This window comes from Crinia signifera, chromosome 19 (assembly GCF_055691185.1).
Source record: "Crinia signifera chromosome 19, ASM5569118v1, whole genome shotgun sequence".
NCBI classification, from domain to species: domain Eukaryota; kingdom Metazoa; phylum Chordata; class Amphibia; order Anura; family Myobatrachidae; genus Crinia; species Crinia signifera.
Genome location: NC_139226.1, coordinates 12,738,361 through 12,754,828, shown reverse-complemented (window position 1 = coordinate 12,754,828; position 16,468 = coordinate 12,738,361).

Here is a 16,468-nt window from a genome sequence, read left to right as displayed (position 1 = left end):
CTGAAAATCTGCCTGGCTTCCCACCATCCCACTCCGCCCCTGCCACAGGCTGCTCTCCTGCATAAATAAATAACAGGACTCCACAGGCTGCTCTCCTGCATATAAAAAAACAGGACACCACAGGCTGCTCTCCTGCATAAATAACAGGACACCACAGGCTGCTCTCCTGCATATATAAAGAACAGGACACCACAGGCTGCTCTCCTGCATAAATAAATAACAGGACACCACAGGCAACTCTCCTGCATAAATAAATAACAGGACACCACAGGCTGCTCTCCTGCATATGAAAAGAACAGGACACCACAGTCTGCTCTCCTGCATAAATAAATAACAGGACACCACAGGCTGCACCCCTGCGTAAAAGACAGGACACCAAAGGCTGCTCCCCCTGTATAATAATAATAATGCCATGATGCCACAGGCTGCTCCCCCTGTATAATAATTTGTGTCATGGCATTACTATTATTATATTATACAGAGGGAGCAGCCTGTGGTGTCATTGCATTATTATTATTGTACAGGGGGAGCAGCCTGTTGTGTCATGGCATTATTATTATTATACAGAGGGAGCAGCCTGTGGTGTCATGCCATTATTATTATACAGAGTGAGCAGCCTGTGGTGTTATTGCATTATTATTATTATACAGGGGGAGCAGCCTGTGGTGTCATGCCATTATTATTATTATACAGAGGGAGCAGCCTGTGGTGTCATGCCATTATTATTATACAGAGGAAGCAGCCTGTGGTGTCATGGCATAATGCCATGACACCACAGGCTGCTCCCCCTGTACAATAATAATTATGACACCACAAGTTCCTCCCGCTGTATAATAATAATGCAATAACACCACAGGCTGCTCCCGCTGTATAATAATAATGCAATGACACCACAGGCTGCTCCCGCTGTATAATAATAATGCAATGACACTACAGGCTGCTCCCGCTGTATAATATAACAATAGTAATACCATGACACAAATTATTATACAGGGGGAGCAGCCTGTGGCGTCATTGCATTTTTATTATACAGAGGGAGCAGCCTGTGGTGCCATGGCATTACTTTTATATTATACAGGGGGAGCAGCCTGTGGTGTCATGCCATTATTATTATTATACAGAGGGAGCAGCCTGTGGTGTCATGGCATAATGCCATGACACCACAGGCTGCTCCCCCTGTACAATAATAATTATGACACCACAGGTTGCTCCCCCTGTATAATATAAAAGTAATGCCATGGCACCACAGGCTGCTCCCTCTGTATAATAAAAATGCAATGACACCACATGCTGCTCCCGCTGTATAATAATAATGCAATGACACCACAGGCTGCTCCCCCTGTACAATAATAATTATGACACCACAGGTTGCTTCCCCTGTATAATATAAAAGTAATGCCATGACACCACTGGCTGCTCCCTCTGTATAATAATAATGCAATGACACCACATGCTGCTCCCGCTGTATAATAATAATAATGCAATGACACCACAAGCTGCTCCCTCTGTACAATAATAATTATGACACCACAGGTTGCTCCCCCTGTATAATATAAAAGTAATGCCATGACACCACTGGCTGCTCCCTCTGTATAATAATAATGCAATGACACCACAGGCTGCTCCCGCTGTATAATAATAATGCAATGACACCACAGGCTGCTCGCGCTGTATAATATAACAATAGTAATACCATGACACAAATTATTATACAGGGGGAGCAGCCTGTGGTGTCATTGCATTATTATTATACAGAGGGAGCAGCCTGTGGTGTCATGGCATTACTTTTATATTATACAGGGGGAGCAGCCTGTGGTGTCATGGCGTTATTATTATACTGAGGGAGCAGCCTGTGGTGTCATGGCATAATGCAATGACACCACTGGCTGCTCCCTCTGTATAATAATAATGCAATGACACCACAGGCTGCTCCCTCTGTATAATAATAATGCAATGACACCACAGGCTGCTCCCACTGTATAATAATAATGCAATGACACCACAGGCTGCTCCCGCTGTATAATAATAATGCAAAGACACCACAGGCTGCTCCCGCTGTATAATATAACAATTGTAATGACATGACACAAATTATTATACAGGGGGGGGGGGGGGGGGGGCAGCCTGTGGCGTCATTGCATTATTATTATACAGAGGGAGCAGCCGGTGGTGTCATGGCATTACTTTTATATTATACAGGGGGAGCAGCCTGTGGTGTCATGGCATTATTATTATACAGAGGAAGCAGCCTGTGGTGTCATGGCATAATGCCACCCCACCACAGGCTGCTCCCTCTGTATAATAATAATGACACCACAGGCTGCTCCCCCTGTATAATATAAAAGTAATGCCATGACACCACAGGCTGCTCCCCCTGTATAATAATTTGTTTCATGGCATTACTATTATTAATAGTAATGCCATGACACAAATTATTATACAGGGGGAGCAGCCTGTGGTGTCATTGCATTATTATTAATATACATGAAACTTACTGTCTTTTATCCCTCAGGCTCCTCCTGTCCTGCTGCGGCTCCACAAATTTCAATTCCCCTCTCTGCGGCCTCCTGAAGCGGCCCCCGCGACTTGTCCTGCGGCCTGCCTTCCTCCAGTCTCTGCAGACGCGTGGGTGGGAGGTGTCATCGTCATGACGTCCCCACCCAGCGTCTGCTACTGCCGCCGGGGATAACAGGGAACAGGCTGCCGGGGCCCTCCTCCAAGTAGCCGTGGAGGCCGGCAGCCATGTTCCTGTGGCCGCAGACATCATTTAAAAGACCACAGGAACATGGTCGCCGGCAGTGAAAAAAAAAACGGTAAGGCGGCCTCGCACACAGCCGCGGCCCGCAGCACACCAGCCAGAGCAGCCTGGGGGGCAGATGGCTCCCTGCCCCCCGGCCCATCCCGCCCCTGCCCACAGCAACCTTCCGAAGTGCTGCCTGCGCTGCGCTCGGTCCTCAGCAGGTCCCAAAGCACAGGCTTCTTCAATGCAGGATGCCGGCGGCCAATTAAAATGCTGCACCGGCTTTTGAGCCAATCAGAGCTCGTGTACTGTTAGCCAATCAGGTCAGCTGCCAGTACTTGAGCTCTGATTGGCTCACCAGCCAGTGATGCATTTTAATTGGCCGCCGGAGTCCTGCATTAAAGAGGCATGTGCTTCTGGACCTGCGATACGTGAAGGAAGGGGGGAGATCACAGGTGGGGGATGGGGGGAGATTTTGGGGCAATGACAGCTCATCCACCATTTGCAATTCCATGGAGCCCAGCATGGCTGCTTCTATCCCGGGAAGGTCAGACTACTCCGCAAGCACAAAAAAAAGGGGGACAGGGGCCCGGACTTGAAATCAGTCCCTGGCCCAAAAATTCCTAGTGGTAGTCCTGCAGACGTGCACTCTGAACGTCATGCACACCAGGTCTGGGGGCTGCAGATATGAGAGGCGCAGCTGCATCCGTCTGGAGTCACTTAGCACCGCGATAGCCCAGACTTGCTGCAGTAAAAGGGCCAACGCATTTCACCTCTTAAAAGACTTTGTCAGGGAAGCCTATGATACTCAAAACTGCTTTGGTCCTGCACCATCAAAAAGACCTGGGGGAGATGCACTTACATTCGTGCCGAGTTCTAAAGGTTTCCGGTTTGTTTTATGCATCAATACCGCGCCGTTATAGTTAGCACTTTCTCCATATGCTCTCATAATTTGTGTACCACATTCACTATGCGGTATCATACCCCCTTTGCGATCTCCGTTTTTTTTTTCTACTGCGCATGTGCCCGCTGTGCTCTGAGCGGTCATACACACTTGCTTGTTCCGGACATCGCAGGTCTCGTATTCCAGAAGCAAGTGCACATCTCAGCCTCCCTGTGCGGAGACACAACAAAGTGTCTCACACCTCCCGAATACTTTGCCCAACATCAAAATAGTGCATCACACATCCCTGCATTCTAAAAACTCTTACTGCCTTCTTTTACACACACCTCATCTAGCTAATCGCAAGCTTGAGGTGGCGGTAACTTACAGCCTGGTTTCATACGGCACAGATGTTAGAGCATGCGACTAGGCAGGAAGACAATGCAGTCCAATGGGGAGCTGAGGCTGTGACGTAAAGTACAGAAATGCGGAAGTGCGACAAAGAAGCTTCCTGAGGGGAAGAACAGAGAATATGCTAACAGCGCAACGGCACTGATAAGGAACCGCTAGCGATGCGGGAAAGTTAGTGCATACCCCCCTCCAATCATGCGTGACCCCAGGTGTTAAGAAAGAGCCACAATTGGAGGGTAGATTTCATTCCCTGGGCAGGATTCTCTAATAACCCCCGCCGCACATCGTATTGTTAATAATCGCATATGCAGTAACATATGTGATTATTAACTCGAAGGCGATGGCCGGCGATGTGCAGCGGGTTCCCCACTCCCTCCCTGCAGCCTTACCCGGGTGTGAGGGCTCCATTTCCTCCTCCCTTCACCCGGAAGCTGTGCAGGGAGGAGGAGGTCACTGGTCCAGGCATCACAGCAGGAGGCTGCCCAGAAACAGGTGAGGGGGGTGCATCGCGGATCGACGGAGGGCGCGCGGGGTGGTGGGGGACAGTAAATCAACATATATCAGGGCATTTACTGTCTTACCCATGTTGTGCTCCAGTTTGCCCTATACAGTAATTATACCGGTCTATAATCTACCCGTTGTTCTACCTGGTTAAATAAACCTGAGTTTCGTTTGTAGGGGAGAAGGGGAAATGGGAAAAACAAGTGCACAAGTGTAGAAAATCTGATACTAATTGGATACAGATATGTTAGTCCACAGATAATAACAGTAAAAATAAAATATTATATTTTATTGGGCAGGTAACATGTGTGGAGGTGCTCCCAGGAGAGTGAGATTAGTTAGAACAGAGAAGGGGAAGACTCTACCTAAATGCCTCAGGGAATTCATCTAGGGGTATAGTGTACATTTCAAACCCCCAGGGGTTTCACCAATTTTGATACAACTGGGCAGTGAAAATGAAAAATTACATTTTTTTACACAAAAATGCAGTTCTGGCTCAAAATTTTTCATTTTCACAAGGAATGAAGGAGACAAAGCACCCCAAAATCTGTGCCCCAATTTCTCCCGAGTACGGCAATGCCTCACATGTGACCAAAAAATACCAGTTGGGCGCATGGCAGGACTCAGAAGGGAAGGAGTGATTTTTTGATTTGGCAGCACAGATTTTGGTGGAATGAATGGTGGGTGCCATGTTGCATTAGCAAGACTCCCAAAGCACCAATACAGTGGAACCCCCCCACAAGTCACCCCATTTTGCAAAGTACACCCCTCAGGGAATTCATCTAGGGGTATAGTGTACATTTCAAACCCCCAGGGGTTTCACCAATTTTGATACAACTGGGCAGTGAAAATGAAAAATTACATTTTTTTACACAAAAATGCAGTTCTGGCTCAAAATTTTTCATTTTCACAAGGAATGAAGGAGACAAAGCACCCCAAAATCTGTGCCCCAATTTCTCCCGAGTACGGAAATGCCTCACATGTGACCAAAAAATACCAGTTGGGCGCATGGCAGGACTCAGAAGGGAAGGAGTGATTTTTGGATTTGGCAGCACAGATTTTGGTGGAATGAATGGTGGGTGCCATGTTGCATTAGCAAGACTCCCAAAGCACCAATACAGTGGAACCCCCCCACAAGTCACCCCATTTTGCAAAGTACACCCCTCAGGGAATTCATCTAGGGGTATAGTGTACATTTCAAACCCCCAGGGGTTTCACCAATTTTGATACAACTGGGCAGTGAAAATGAAAAATTACATTTTTTTACACAAAAATGCAGTTCTGGCTCAAAATTATTCATTTTCACAAGGAATGAAGGAGACAAAGCACCCCAAAATCTGTGCCCCAATTTCTCCCGAGTACGGCAATGCCTCACATGTGACCAAAAAATACCAGTTGGGCGCATGGCAGGACTCAGAAGGGAAGGAGTGATTTTTGGATTTGGCAGCACAGATTTTGGTGGAATGAATGGTGGGTGCCATGTTGCATTAGCAAGACTCCCAAAGCACCAATACAGTGGAACCCCCCCACAAGTCACCCCATTTTGCAAAGTACACCCCTCAGGGAATTCATCTAGGGGTATAGTGTACATTTCAAACCCCCAGGGGTTTCACCAATTTTGGTACAACTGGGCTGTGAAAATGAAAAATTACATTTTTTTACACAAAATGTACTTCTGGCTCAAAATTTTTCATTTTCACAAGGAATGAAGGAGACAAAGCACCCCAAAATCTGTGCCCCCATTTCTCCAGAGTACGGCAATGCCTCACATGTGACCAAAAAATACCAGTTGGGTGCATGGCAGGACTCAGAAGGGAAGGAGTGATTTTTGGATTTTGGAGCACAGATTTTGGTGGAATGAATGGTGGGTGCTATGTTGCATTACCAATACAGTGGAACCCCCCCCACAAGTGACCCCATTTTGCAAACTACACTCCTCAGGGAATTCATCTAGGGGTATAGTGTACATTTCAAACCCCCAGAGGTTTCACCAATTTTGGTACAACTGGGCTGTGAAAATGAAAAATTACATTTTTTTTACACAAAAATGTACTTCTGGCTCAAAATTTTTCATTTTCACAAGGAATAAAGGAGACAAAGCACCCCAAAATCTGTGCCCCCATTTCTCCAGAGTACGGCAATGCCTCACATGTGACCAAAAAATACCAGTTGGGTGCATGGCAGGACTCAGAAGGGAAGGAGTGATTTTTGGATTTTGCAGCTCAGATTCTGGTGGAATGAATGGTGGGTGCTATGTGGCATTAGCAAGACCCCCGAAGCACGGTGAAATGATGAACCTAATAATCCATAGATGTGTGGTATATTTTGAAACACTCCTTTATACATAGGCCGGGTTTGTCGGGGCAAGTTTCACAGTGGAAAATAGTTTCCTTTCTTATTCCCTTTTTATAGCAAACTTTGCACCTTTTTTGTGTCCTGCCCTTTCTTGCAGTGGAGGGGATTTCGTTGGGAAAATGCTGCCCTGGTACAATACGGGGGCCAGTACTAGAAGTACTGGGGCCCTCTGCCTGCTGGTTCCCAAATATTAGGCCCTTTATGACTTCCTCTTGAAAGTGCATAAATGTCCCCCTCTGGCCGGTAGAACGGAATAGCACGTAAGCGTTATACAGTGCCATCTGGATGATATACACGGCCAGCTTCTTGTACCAGATATTTGTTTTCCGCAGGGCACTGTACGGCTTCAGTACCTGATCTGAAAGATCCACTCCGCCCATGTACTTATTGTAATCTAGGATACAATTTGGTTTTGAGGTGTGGGTACTGGTACCTTGTACAGGGATGGAGGTGGTACTGTCTCCATGAATTGTTGTCAGTATAAGGACATCCCTCTTGTCCTTATATTTGACCAACAACATATTTTCGGTGCATATTCCCCTGCTTTCACCCCTTCTCATTACTTGGGCAATGTGCGTTTTTGGGAGGCCTCTTTGGTTCTTACGCACAGTACCGCAAGCTGCTGTACCTCTTGAACCAAGGGCCTTAAACAGGGGGATGCTGGTGTAAAAGTTATCCACATAGAGGTGATAACCCTTATCCAGGAAGGGGTGCATTAAATCCCAGACAATTTTTCCACTAACACCTACGAGGGAGGGGGGGCATTCTGGCGGTTCAATTCTTGAATCCTTCCCTTCATATACCCTAAACTTGTGGGTGTACCCTGTGGTGCTTTCACACAGCTTATACATTTTTATGCCATACCTTGCCCTCTTACTGGGAAGGTACTGGCGGAATTTAACCCTTCCTTTAAAATGTATAAGGGACTCGTCGATGCTAATACATTTATCAGGGATGTATAGCTCTGCAAATTTGGCACTGAAATGATCAATGACCGGCCTGACTTTGAATAGCCTGTCAAAGGTGGGATCATCTCTGGGTGGGCACTGTGCATTATCGGTGTAATGTATAAATTTATGGATTGCCTCAAAACGAGTCCGAGTCATGGCCATACGGTAAAATGGGGTGCTGTACAGAACATCTGTACTCCAATATTGCCTAATTTGTGGCTTTTTTACTATGCCCATATGAAACACCAGACCCCAAAACGTCATCATCTCTACTGCATCTACAGGGGTCCACCTAGCAAATGATGACGTGGGGTTTTGAGCAATAAACTGCTGGGCATATAAATTAGTTTGGTCCACCATTAAATTTATAAAATCATCAGAGAAAAATAATTTGAAAAAGTCAATTTCTCTGAGACCTGTGGAATCAAATTGGATTCCTGGCATGGCCAAAAACTCAGGAACCTGGGGCTCAAAATTGTCTGGTGGTGGGGTCCATACGAGATCAATTATTGGGGGGGGGTCTCAGCTGCTCTACGGGGGCGTCTTTGAGGGGGTCCCTCATCACCAGAGGAGGAAGAGGAGCTTAAGACGAATCCTTCAAATTCCCCGCTTGCCTCACTGGCTGTGTCAGAGTCAGAAGCAAGCATGGCATATGCCTCCTCCACTGAATACATTCTTCTGGATGACTGGGATGACATTTGGGATGACATTTGGGATGCCATTTTTATTTTTGTGTTACTGGTAGTGAAATGTTTCAACACGTGTATAGTGTAGGGGGGGGTACAAACTTTATTTCAACCCGGGGGGTATGTAGTGTGTAGTGTGTATGTAGTGCAGAAAAAAAAAATACTTTATACAAAAAAAAAAAAATTGAAGGGGTTAAAAAAAATAAAAATTGAAGGGGTTAAAAAAAAAAAATTGAAGGGGTTAAAAAAACAAAAAAAAAGGTCCTGCGCCAAAAATTGAGCACAGATGTTGGTCAGTAACGTCCGTCACTGAACAGCGCTCAAAGGCAACAGGAATTTGATCAAAAAAAAAAAAAATAGATCAACCCTGTGCTGAAAAAGCTGATCAGTGATGTACGTCACTGATCAGCGCACAGTGACCACAGGACACCCACAAAATCACAATGTGTGTAAAAAAAAAATTAAAAAAAGACCACACAGCACCCACAAAAAAAAAAAAAGGTGATCAGTGATGCGACACTGATTACCAGTGAGGGGCAGCAGGTGCACAACCTTTGGTGCAACTGACAGGTATATATAAAAAAAAAAAACCTCTGCGCCCCCAAAAAGTTGCTGATCACCTCAGATATAGTGATCAGCACAAAAGGCGGGGGTAGCAGACACAAAATATACACTCTCTATCACTCTCTGTCACTATCTCTCTCTATCTCTCACTATCTATCACTATCTATCACTATCTATCACTATCTATCACTCTAGGACACTGCAGCAGCAGCACTGACAGTTATATGTATAAAAAAAAACCTGCACCCCCAAAAAGGGGGGGTAGCAGACACAAAATATACACTCTCTATCACTCTCTGTCACTATCTCTCTCTATCTCTCTATCTCTCACTATCTATCACTCTATGACACTGCAGCAGCAGCACTGACAGTTATATATATAAAAAAAAACCTGCACCCCCAAAAAGGGGGGGTAGCAGACACAAATCTCTCTATCTCTCACTATCTATCACTATCTATCACTATCTATCACTATCTATCACTCTATGACACTGCAGCAGCAGCACTGACAGTTATTTATATATAAAAAAAACCTGCACCCCCAAAAAGGGGGGGTAGCAGACACAAAATATAGCACTCTCTGTCACTATCTCTCTATCTCTCTCTCTCTCTCTCTCTATCTCTCTATCACACTGCAGCAGCAGCAGGAAGTCTCAGGAAGTCAGATCCAGGAAGCGTCCAGCACGCTACAAGCAGTGATCAAGTGATCAGGTAAGGTATTTGCAAGGATCAGGTAAGTATTAGCAAGGATCAGGTCAGTATCACGGCAGATAGGCACGGTGACCGCTCTGCACGCTATTCCAGACCGGAATGGCGTCTGCAGCGCAGTCACCGTTAGTTTAAATGTCGCGCCTTGGCTGTGATTGGTCCGTGGGTCCCAAACAGCCCTTCACGCCCCTCTCCACCCCTGCTCGGATGGTTCTGACCGATCGTTTTCTGTAAGAATTCACGCCGTATTCGGACATGCGCGGCATTCGCACATGCGCAGATACACCTCTGCACATGCGCAAACACCAACCATTGGCCATCCGTCCGCACGCGGACATAACCACACCAACCAGAATAAGGCCCTTAGTGATTAACAACAGTGCTGCGATTTATTGATTTCTCATACATCTGAGTATGTATTGAAAAGCTGTCACTATTTCCACAGTGAGAGTAGAACCTAACTGTATAGCCAGAGAAATCATATCTGGTTTTGGTTTTTCTTGTAAATATATTCAATGTTTTATGTGTGTCTTTTTTCGTGTGTGTGAGTCTTATTGAGACCTTCTTTAAAATTTTTGAGCCATTAAAAATTAAATTTTAATAAAACAACCAGGGGCACCAGCCCATAGCGCCCTGACATCTATGCATATAGGTGGAGTCTTCCCCTAGATGCACAACCCCCAGTATACCAATCTCTAAATTAATTAAATTAATAATTTAAAAGAGTGCCCCAACAAAAAGAGAGTCCTTTTTCTCCTTCTCTGTTCTAAATAAACCTGAGACCTGGTTTAGTTGTACCACATATGAACTGACACATTGAGCCTTATTCAGACCTGCTCGCTGGGCTGGGAATGTACGGAGCCCAGCGAGCGGGTAAAACCACCACCCGCCCAAAGCACTGCCCCCACCATGTGCACGGCTGTGAATGCATACGAAGCTGTGCACATAGGGGAAAATCGTTCACGATCAAATTATTTCCCCCTGCAACGCTGAGTAAGCCAGGAAACACTCAGTGTTGTGATGGCCGCAGGGAGGAGGCCGCTGATAAGATCAGCTGTCCTTCCTCCCAATGACTGGGAAGTGCACGTGTTTTATGGAGGTCACCCAGAACACATTGGCGACACGGCCTGAGGTTCCCCACCACTGGTCTAAGTATAGGGAGAGATATAACTTAATTGAACCTTTACGGGTTAATATAAAATCTCCACTGGTAATACGGACAACTTGCCTCAAATTGCTTATAAACTAATCTAATAAAACATTGTATATAATAACATCCAATCAATACATTGTTTAGGATTTGGTGGTAAATTGAGAGATAATAGAAAAGTATATGAAATACTTGAGATAGGTATTTGCTCAGAGAGTGGCTGCTGCCTACATATGTGAAAGTATTCAGTGGATGCGTAGTTGAGCGGACCCCAAGAGCGTCACAAGTATGGGAGTTGGGAGGAAAGAAGGTTTCTGCTGTTGCCAGGGGTAACCAAATCAGGCCTCGGGGAATGAGAGAACCAGTAGTTGGTAGTAATAAGTAAGATACAAGTCACTATAATTCCTGGTGTATGCTGCTGCCCGTTGTGTACAGTGATGACTGTAGTGGACAACGGGTGAGCGATAACACCCTGGTAGTGAGGTATTGAAGGAAGTAAGTATTTAAATGCGTTTGGGCATGTGGTCCTCAAATGTCCCTAGTTTGGTCCCTGTTGTCAAAAAATGACATTGCAGGGAAAGCAACTTAGGTTCAAGAGTACACCACTGGGATGCCGTGCAGGATTAGTCAGAAAAAAAGAGAGACAAGAGAAAAACTAAAGTAAACACTCTTAAAAAAAGCCGCATTAATGCGATCCCTGGTATGAGAATCGCCCTGTGCCGCAGTGTAATTTATCTCTATTAGACCAGTCATTCAACAAGTATATGTGTACTAACCAATATATATAACCACATCTCTTTTCTCCCCACAAAAGGAGACAGCATAATATGATTATAATGTGATTATGCCAGCTCATTGCTGAAGATAGGAGAGTGATGTCAGTAACCAGATTTATAAGCCACATGGTAATACAAGGTTGCCGACCCTCCCGGAATTTCCGGGAGTCTCCCGAAAATCGGGTCCCCCTCCCGGCCCCCCGGAAGGGTGGGCAATGCTCCCGGATTCAGGGGGGACCCCCGCTGTCCCCTGGATCGCGGCATTAAAATGCCGCAATCCTCGGTTCTCAGAGCAGGGAACGGAGCTAAAACGGCACAATCGCGTCATTTTAGCCCCGACCCCTCCACAGAGATCCGTGAATTCGCTGGTTTTAACACCATGGGGGTGGGGCTTAGTGATGTCACTCTTAAGCCCCGCCCCCTGGGCGGCTGCTGAAACTCTCCTCTCTGGGCTTCTCCCGGAGAGGAGAATAATAAAGTCGCAACCCTGTGGTAATAGGATTCAGAGATCTAGGGATGTGCACCGGCCACTTTTAGTGTTTCGTGAGAACTGTTTTGGATGTGTATCTCCGGCAGTGTTTTGGATCTGGATTTGTTCCAGAACACCACCCTTCAGTGTATCGTGTTTCTTTTTTCGTGTTCTGGATCTAGATTTTTTTTTTTATCATAAAAATTGCTTAAATCGCAGAATTTTGTTGTTGTTGTTGTTGTTTTGCTCCAACACATTAACCTCAATAACATTAATTTCCGCTCATCTCCAGTCTTTCCTGAATACCTCACACCTTACAATGTTATTTTTAGACCAAAAGATTGCCCCGAGGTAGCTGACTGCAACTGACACTTCACACTTAGCATCACCCCTGGACTGACACTGCAGACTTAGCATCACCCCTAGACTGACACTGCAGACTTAGCATCACCCCTAGACTGATACGACACACTTAGCATCACCCATGGACTGATACGGCACAGGTAGCATCACCCCTGGACTGCCACTGCACACTTAGCATCACCCCTAGACTGATACGGCACAGTTAGCATCACCCCTGGACTTATATGGCACACTTGACAGCACCCCATGAATTATACGGCACACTTGGCCCACCCCATGAATTATAGAGGGCAGACTGGGCTCAATGCAGGAATTATTCGGCACCGATGGCGGCACCTATGACCTGATACAGCACACATGGCGGCACACATGGAATTATACAGCACAGATAGAGGCACCACCAGGGCCGGATTAAGTGGGGCACAGGGAGTCAGTACCTCTGCCCCCCCCCCATCTAGGGGCCCACTGTGCTTGGCATGTGTTTTTTTTATGTTTTTTTTTTTTACCTAAAGGTTTTGTGCATGGGAGTGGGGTAGTGCTGCAGCTTCAACTATCTGCCAATGTGACAATGATTAATGGTGCTGAGCATCGGGAGCCAAGGAACGCTGGCTGCCTAAGTGTGCACTGCATTACTGGGAGTTGACTAAGTCCCATGAGACTTTGCACAAGAGGTCAGAGGCTGAGCAGGTTGTGCTGAGCTCTGATTGGTGGAGCTCCTCATATGCTTCTCAGGTCCATGGAGGACAGTAGCAGCAGGGGCCTTGTTTCAGGAGGGTTTTTGATCAGAGGCAGCGCTGAGCATGTCAGGGCTCCTACAGAGTAAGGTACTGTCACGACCACCATGGCTGCAACCCAATTCCCCTGTGCTGTGCCTAGCCCTAAGACTTATATCAGGGTGGCTCCTGCCACAGCGCTCACCTCCGCTACTGTTCCTTATGCTGGTGGTGTGAATACTCTTGCACGGTCACCACCAGGTGACAGTGGTGGCGTGTACTCCAGTGCCATGCAGGGTCTGGGTGGCATGAGATATGAGCCGCCATGACAGGTCTGTGTTTGGTTTTGTCTCTGGCTGGAACCCCCGGCACCTAGTGCTGTCAAACAGCCATCCAATCGCCGCACAGCTCACCCTTGAAGTACTGACTTGCCGGGCAAGACCGTCAGTCAGTAAAACGATGTCCATCCCTATACATCATTGTTCACTACTTGCTGTCTGTAGCATTCACTACAGTTCCTGCGCCTCCGGTGAAGTCAAGTCAAAAGAGAGAAAGGTTTGTCACGGTAGTGGTGCACCTCGAATAAATTGTGAGACTTTAAAACATGATTTTTATTAGATCATTTAAAAAAGAAATAGGCTGCGAAATATGACAGACAACATATAACATGTAACATGAACAGTGCTAATGTGAGTTTAAAAACTTGGGCTCATGCGGCGTCCCTTAGTACTTATAAATGGTATAGCTTGTATTAGTAAGTCTCACCCTTGGTGCTGGCTATGCTGCCTATGGTGCACCCAGGGGGACGTAGTGTTGCTTTTTTTATATAAACAATTGGTCGTCTACCTGTGTCTTATTTATGTACACATCACTTTTGAATATATATGGAAGAAAATTTCCTTAATATGCGTGGTAAGGTGCTGACAGCTGGACAGTCTCTGTTGAATTAACTGGAATGCACTGCTGTATACTCAAACAGTGGTGATTACCTCGATATGAATAAACACTGTGCAGCGTAAAGATCCTTCAAGTGGATCAACACAGTGTCGAGGTGGGGTTGTGAGCAGTTTGGCGCAATCGCCTGGTGTGTATTGCTCAAATCACCCTCTAGGTCACTTCTCCTACAGGTGCATAAAGATAACCAGTATTTTTACCAAAAAAATGTATTTGGATAGAGTTTCCAGCATGCAGCAGGTATCTATAATATCGCAAATAGTGTCACGTAGGGTTTGGCTGCTGTGTCCCGTCCCTGTCAGGTCATGGGGTCACAGGTAAGTATCCCCCAGGGCTGGCAGGCGGAAATGACTATCAGCTGGCTCAAGTGGAAGAAAATTTCCTTTACATGCGTGTTTAAGGTGCTGACGGCTGGACAATCTCTGTTAAATTAACTGGAATGCACTACTGTATATTCACACAGTGGTGATTGCCTCGATTACCTCGATATGAATAGATACTGTGCAGCGTAAGGATCCTATAAGTAGATCAGCACAGTGTCGAGGTGGGTTTGTGAGCAGTTGGCGCAGTCGCCTGGTGTGTATTGCTCAAGTTACCCTCTAGGTCACCTCTCCTACAGGTGCATACAAATGACCAGTATTTATACCAAAAAATGTATTTGGATAGAGTTTCCAGCATGCAGCGGGTATCTGTAATATCGCAGACAGTATCACATAGGGTCTGGCTGCTGTGTCCCGTCCCTGTCAGGTCATGGGGTTGCAGGTAAGTATACCCCAGGGCTGGCAGGCGGAAATGACTATCAGCTAGCTCACGATCTCCTAGTGCTGCTGAAAAAAGTGATGTGCATAAAGTAAAGACAATTTCTTAAATAAGCATTAGAGTCCTTAAAAGGACTAGAAATGATGACAATCAGGCAGGAAAATAACAAAGCTAAGAGAGCGACCGCACGGCTTGTGGAGGCCGGCGTACGCTTCGCAGTTCTTCCTCAGGGCGACCGTGACAGTGGTGGCGTGTACTCCAGTGCCATGCAGGGTCTGGGTGGCGTGAGATATGAGCCGCAATGACAGGTCTGTGTTTGGTTTTGTCTCTGGCTGGAACCCCCGGCACCTAGTGCTGTCAAACAGCCATCCAATCGCCGCACAGCTCACCCTTGAAGTACTGACTTGCCGGGCAAGACCGGCAGTCAGTAAAACGATGTCCATCCCTATACATCATTGTTCACTACTTGCTGTCTGTAGCATTCACTACAGTTCCTGCGCCTCCGGTGAAGTCATCCTCTATTCCTGATCATCTCACTGCTATACCCGTGTACCACGGAACCTAAATGGACTGGATAAGGTTAGCCCCCAAAGGGTTATTATCTTTCTCCTCACTCCTGACGGTTATTCTCCGCGGTTTCTTCTGGTTCCGCAGCCACGATCCTATTAAGCAAGGTCATTCGGACTTCATCATCATATCCTCATTCAATTCTCCAATTCTTTACTCAACCATCCAATCTTCATCCAACCATCCAATTATTCTTCCAATCATCCAATCTTCATCCAACCATTCAATTATTCTTCCAATCATCCAATCTTCATTCAACCATTCAATTATTATTACAATCATCCAATCCTCATCCAATTATTCAAGTCTTCATCCAATCATCCAATTCTTCAACCAATCCTTCAATACTTCTTTCAATTGCCAAGCATCTTCAACTTCTTCAATAAAGTATTGTATATTATTGACTTTTATCACACCAGAAACTACAGTCTTATTATTGTGCCATTATTTACCTGTACCGCAGTATCTTCATTTAATAAGGTTTTACTTCATCTCATTGCTTCACTCCCTTCTGTCGTTAATGCAACAACCTTATATTAAAGCACCCAGCCTCCGTTACACTCCAGCTGGTGCTTCACGAAACGTGACAGTTTGTACTGACTCCATGGATCCAGCATCAGGTCAAGAGCGAGTAACTGCTGCAGTACAACAACTGGCGGCTCGCCTGGATCAACATGAGGCCGCTCAGGAGCAAGTTATTCATGCCCTCCAGGGCCTGACAAAAAGACTGGACACTCTTCAAACAACTTTGCAAAAGGGCCAAGGGTCAATAATTACACCGGCGCCATCGCCTAGACCCATGTCCCCAACGACAGTAGTCACTGTTCATCTACAACTTCCTACTCTAACTAAGTTTGATGGCAATCCAAAAAACTGTAGAGGTTTCATTAACCAATGTGAAATTCATTTTAAGCTGCAG